Here is a 6,081-nt window from a genome sequence, read left to right as displayed (position 1 = left end):
TCCAGAATGTGGGCTCGGGGTGGTGGGGGGGGTTGCTGGGTATGATGGGAGGGGAGGCTTGACATTTGAGCCAAAGGGAATGATGAGTGCAGTGGGTGTTTGTGTCACTGAAAGTCAGAGTGGGCTGGCTGGTGGTCATAGGGGATGAGGTTCCAAGGGAGCTGCCAAAGTCACTGAAGCCAGAAGTGCTGCTTCTACTGCTGCTGCTGCTGCTGGCAGTCTCAACAGCACTGGGCAGGGACTGGCCAAAAGTGGTGACTGCTGTGGACGTTGGCATAGGGAAGGGGGCTTGCCAAACAGAAATACAGAGCCTATGGCTGGGGCAAAGATGGTGGCAGAGGCAGGAGCCTCCCCAAAGGGGAAGGACTGAGTTGGGTCATGCTGCCTGCCAGCTGTGCTGCTCCCAGTGCTGGTTACACTGCTGACCCCAAAGCCAAATGTAGGTTCGAAGCGTCTGTGGATGCACTGGCAGTGGTGGAGGAAGACAAGACAGAGGTGGCAGTGGCCAGGCCAGCAAGAGAGGGGTCAGCTGGGGCTGCAGCAGCAGTCTCAGGAGTTGTTGACTTGAAAGAAAAGATAGCAAGCAAGGCACAGACACAGATGGACCCAGATCACCAAAGATGGGCTTAAAAGTTGGGGTGGCAGTGCTAGTCCATTTGGACTCAAATTTTACACCTTGCTATGTTCACAAAAAGTATCATTCTTAACTGTCCATATGGCTCACTTTTACACGGTACTCTGGCACAATTGGTACAAGGAGAGGCTTGAAAAGGCATTGGGACATTTCTGTGTTCTCGCTTGAATTCCTGCCAATGCCATGAGAATGAGTGGTTGCATAAAATGTTTTTAGCAATTGTGTTTTGGGATAAAATATGTTTCATCATTTAAAAAAAAAAAAAAAAAACCTGAACCCGCAGATGCTATGAGCACTAAACTGACATCTACCACTACACGTGCGGATTCAAGAGAATTTAATCTTCAACTTTTGCAGGAAAAAGTCAGAAGATAATCTTAAAGCTGATAAATTAAGAAGCAAAAGAAACCTTTTATTTATACATACAGAGAAAATTATTAGAGGAAACCAGTAAGGATTTGCCTCTGGAGCAGACTTTAAGAGATGCAAAGGTTGAGGCGAGGGATGGGTGTTTTACATTGTAAGACTTTATACACTTTGATTTTAAAAAGATAATGTGCATGGCTGTTTAAATAAAATATAAAAATTAAGCATAAATGATATTTGTATAATTATAAATTATGAATAAAAACATCCCTCTTCATTTGTACCAAAAAAACTTGTCTATGGCATTTTATCACAAGTTGGAAAAACTGTATCTTGAAAAAAATATAAACAGTGTATCTGAATTATTTTTTAAAATACCTATAAAAATGCCTGTGGGGAAAAGATAAGAGTTTGTAAATGAGAAAGATAAATCAAAACTATTATTTCTTATTCTGCCAAAGCCAAAAGGGTCAAGATGTTATAATACTTACATTAAATAGCAACAAAAAACTTGGAGCTCCATGAAAGTAACAGCAATACAACAAATGATCATGGCCCCAAGACAGCCTTCTATAACATGAAGTGTTTGCAAGTGTATTATAAGCATTTGTGCAGATATGTGTTTCTCATAGTATGCTATTACTACTTCCTCAAAGGTAGGAACTCTGTTTTGACATATTAATTTTAGAGTCTCTAATATTTAGCACAGTACCCATCACACAGTAGCTACTTAGTATGGCTTGACTGTATAAATAGAATAGAATAAAGAAAACAATTGTACTGTCCCAACAAGTACCATCCATTTAGTGGTGAATAAACAGCAACTGCTAGGAAATTACATTAAGCATCTAGTCTTATAGGCACTGGGTTTGAGAAGCAAAGAGCAGTAAAATATATTTCCCCTCAAGCAACTTATAGATGAAAGCAACAACATTTATTGAGCAGCTAATAAAAGGCAAAAACACATGGGATGCACATGTATATGATCTCATTTAATCCACAAAATGATCCTTGGAGTTGTCATTTTTATCCTTGAGATGGCAGCATTTCCAAAATCTCAAATTATTCTTCTTCATTTTTGATGATTGCTTTAGATTTTCTTCATTCAGAAGTACCAATAAATCAACTACAGAGTTACTCTAGCTCTCCAAAATATTCAACTAAATTTATCTTTTTTCATATATGAGTTTAAAAGCCACAAATTTTTTAAAAACCAAATAATCTAATTATTAATTATAAAAATTAAGATTACATACTGTATACTTAAATAAAATATTACTATTTTAAAGACTTGTCTCCTAAATCACTAACATTATTATTAACTATCATTTATTTATTTGATATTTTATAGCTAGGGACTTTGTTAAGTACTATACAAATTTCATTTTTATTTTTCTCAAGGATGATACAGAATTATATTTGCTTTGCTAAAGGGGCTGTGACTCAAATGGATTAAATAATTTGCCAAAGTCACATATATAGAAGTTCTGACTGAGAAGTCTGTATTTGACCACTATATTGAGCTGCCTACTAAACCTGTAAGGTGGGCAGCATTAATATTTGTCTTCATTCCATAGATGAGGAAACTGATACATTGAGAAATCAAATGCCCCACTGGTAGTAAGTAAAGAACCGTCTTTCTAATCCCAATTTCAGTGTACCTGGCTTAAATAGACTACAAGTAAGTAGAAAAGGTAAACAAACATAGGCTTTCTACATTTTATATTTTAAAGAATGAGAAAAAGTGAGAAAGGCCTAGAGAATATCACACTTCCGTTGGTAATCACATTTGTGAACATTTTTCTGAGGCTGCTAAGTATGCTGTCAGCATGGAAGCATACTTCACAAAGAGTAGAGAGTAATTATAATGTCAATATACAGTTCTGAGAAACTTCTATGGAACAATATGGTGTATTTACATGAACATTCAAAGGGATATTCATAACTATGCAGGCCACTCAATCCCTTGTCTCCATCAAGGGGTTCCCAGCACCATGAATATGAGAAGATGTCAGAATCTGACACAGCATTAGAAGCTACTTGAAAACCAATATTTAAATATTCCTGCTACGGAAAACCACGCTTCCCGCCGGGGCTGCTTCAAGCGGCTTGCGCCCGCTTTCGGAAAACCACGGCTTCTTTGTCTGGCTTGCTCCAAGCGGCTGGGCACCACTTCTCGGGCTTACTGCCCGACCAGCGGGACGAAAGACACGTACACTTCAGAGGTTCATGGAGCAGCTTTCCATTTATTCAAATAACACCCTCAATATATAAGCAGTCTCATGCATAAGCAATTGTAACCAGATATGTCCATCCAATCCTGTAAAAGGTCAAGCGATCACTTGCTTGAGCATACATGTAAAGTATATCTGTCCACGCTAGGCAGCTGAACTGATTATCATGCAGTCAATTGTAAACTCTTCCTGCCGCTCTCCATGCATAATCAGGATGCCATTCACTCTCTGCCAGTCGCCATCTTTAGATGCACATGGTGTAACCCTGGGCCCCAGGTTTTGCCCACCACACCTGCTACATATAGTCCTCATTTTATTATGAGTTACAATTTTATGTAAAATTTCAGAATATTGAAAATAATGACAAAAAATTTTTTCCCTCATATCTTTAGTAATACAAAAGGTTTGATGTATGCCAGATCATTTAGATTTTAAAGTACCTTGCCTTGCTAAATCAAATCAATCTCTCCCTTTTTCTCTTTTTCCCTGCCCTGCCATCGGTGCTAGCCACCACATAATTAAAACTCAAACAATTTACATTTTTTTTTATGTATTAAAGAGTATCTTGAAGCTACTTATGGCCCACAAGCCTACTCTGACAGAAGGGGCAAGATGGCCAGTCAGGTTAAAGGAATTTAAAGCAAGTCAAGTTTATTAGCTGCAAAATCCCTGGTAGGAAGAACCACCTACCTATAAAAATAACAAAACCATGCCGAGTGTTCTTATAAGAAAATATTTCACTAAAGTTGGAGATAGCCAGTCGATCTTCCTTCTGTTTCAGAGATGCTCCTAAGATGGGTCAGAATCCCCAAGAAGTTCAATTTAAGACAAACTGCTTACAAGAAAAAATCAGATTTATTACCTGGGACAAAGTAAGTGACAGTACATATTAAGGAATTCAGGAGACAAAACAATAGTGTTCCAGTTCCCTTTCAGAGTAGGTAGAAGGTTGGGGGCAATATGTTCACTGTTGTTTCTTTATATGCAAAGTGGAACAAAAACAATTACTTTGAAGAGAAGTTGGGAGAATTAAAAATATTATATACAAAGTGTCTAGCATAATGTCTGACAAAAATTAACCTCACAAATTACAGACATTTTTATTACTCAATGGGATTCTAGAAGTTCTTGAAATAATAGATGAAAGGACATAATTCATGGTGATTAAAGCACACTGATACTTAGTGGTAAACAAGATTCTGCAATAATCATTTATTACAGATGAAAATTATAGAACAATCCATGTTCTTCTTTCTATAATGTACTCCTAGAGTCCTCCAAAAAATAAAAAGGAGAATTTTAAAAATTTCTGTGGTAAAAAATATGGTTTCAAAACAAGTTGCCTTTTTAAATGAAAAGAGAGTAGATAAATAAGGCAAAGAGTACGTAACACATCAGGAAGAAACCATGATATTAGATGACATTTAACTGTGGATAGAGATAATAAATGAATTAATTAATTTAAATATAAGGTATTACATATTGAGGATATATGCTTCTAGTTATTATTATTCCAATTTCCAATCCTTTCACAGGTAACTCAACTCAATGATTATTTGATGTTCGACCTAGTTCTATTTTTATTTGCAAATATTTTAAAGGCCAATGAAGAGAAAGGTAAGCAAGTTTCCTAACCACATGCTATATTTAGAGTATATATACACACACAAATCTAAGTCTAAATTCCAGTTAATAATTTAAAAAATTTTAAGTATTTTGTCCCATAGATATATTACTAGCTTTTCAACTTTTGTGTTACTGAAACAAATGCTGTACTCTTGATATTTATAATATATACCCTAGCTATAAGGAACTCTAATCCTACCAGCAATTATATACAAAATTGCAATACATTATTGTATGTGCTGAATATAGCTGACAATATGATTGATTTTTAAAAGGGTCAAAACTGTTAGTGCCACAATAGTTTGCAGAATTTTTATGAAGAGTTTATTTCAATAGTGATGAAGATATTTTCTTTTTGCATAGATTTGTTGAAAATCTATTTTATGAGTGTGTTCTATAATAGAATCTTTCATATAAACATGCACAGTATATTACCAACTTGTGATAAGATTATCACTTTGAATTGATATTGGTATGCTCTAGGGCCATAAGGAAAACCTATAATGTTCTGAATTCCTTCTCATTGAATTGGATATGTATTGAAAAGCTGTGAAATAAGAATGCTTAGGTACCTTGCATTATGCATAATGAAAATTCTCACTGGAGTCTGTGGTGTGATGGGCTGATGACATAGTCTATGACAGCCTTCCTTTTAACTTTGCCTCATGACTAAAGAAAAATACCCCTCCATCTGGTTCACTGACATGACCTAAATTTCAACTCCTGTGAACAATATCTATACAGACTGATATGGGATGTAAAATTAAATATTCCCAGGGTTACTACATCTGTCAGATATTGTACCTATTTTAACTATATTTTAATATTCTCCATTTTAATGTAAATTTTTGGTATGAATAAGTTATTTCATGCAGTTTTATTAAAATCAATTCAAAGTAGGATATTTCTCTAACAAAACCTAAAAAATATTCAAACCAAATGAAAAAGAAAAAAAAACTTTTACAAACACAGACAACAAACTCTTAAAGTTTATTGACCAGGCAGATCAATACTTTAACATTTGTATTTATATTTTAAACTGGTCCATCTAATGTATATTTTTAATTTTTAAAAATGTAAAAACTAGCAAGAATGATCTATATAGCAAGAATGATCAACTATCAAATTGTACCAAGTGGATTCTAAATTTTAAAAAAGTAAATATCTAATTTTCTACCAAAAAAAAATTCCAGAAAGCCTGGTGTGGTGGCACATACCTGT

This window comes from Sciurus vulgaris (genome assembly GCF_902686455.1).
Source record: "Sciurus vulgaris genome assembly, chromosome: 11".
NCBI lineage: Eukaryota > Metazoa > Chordata > Mammalia > Rodentia > Sciuridae > Sciurus > Sciurus vulgaris.
Note: the sequence above shows the minus strand (reverse complement) of the source record.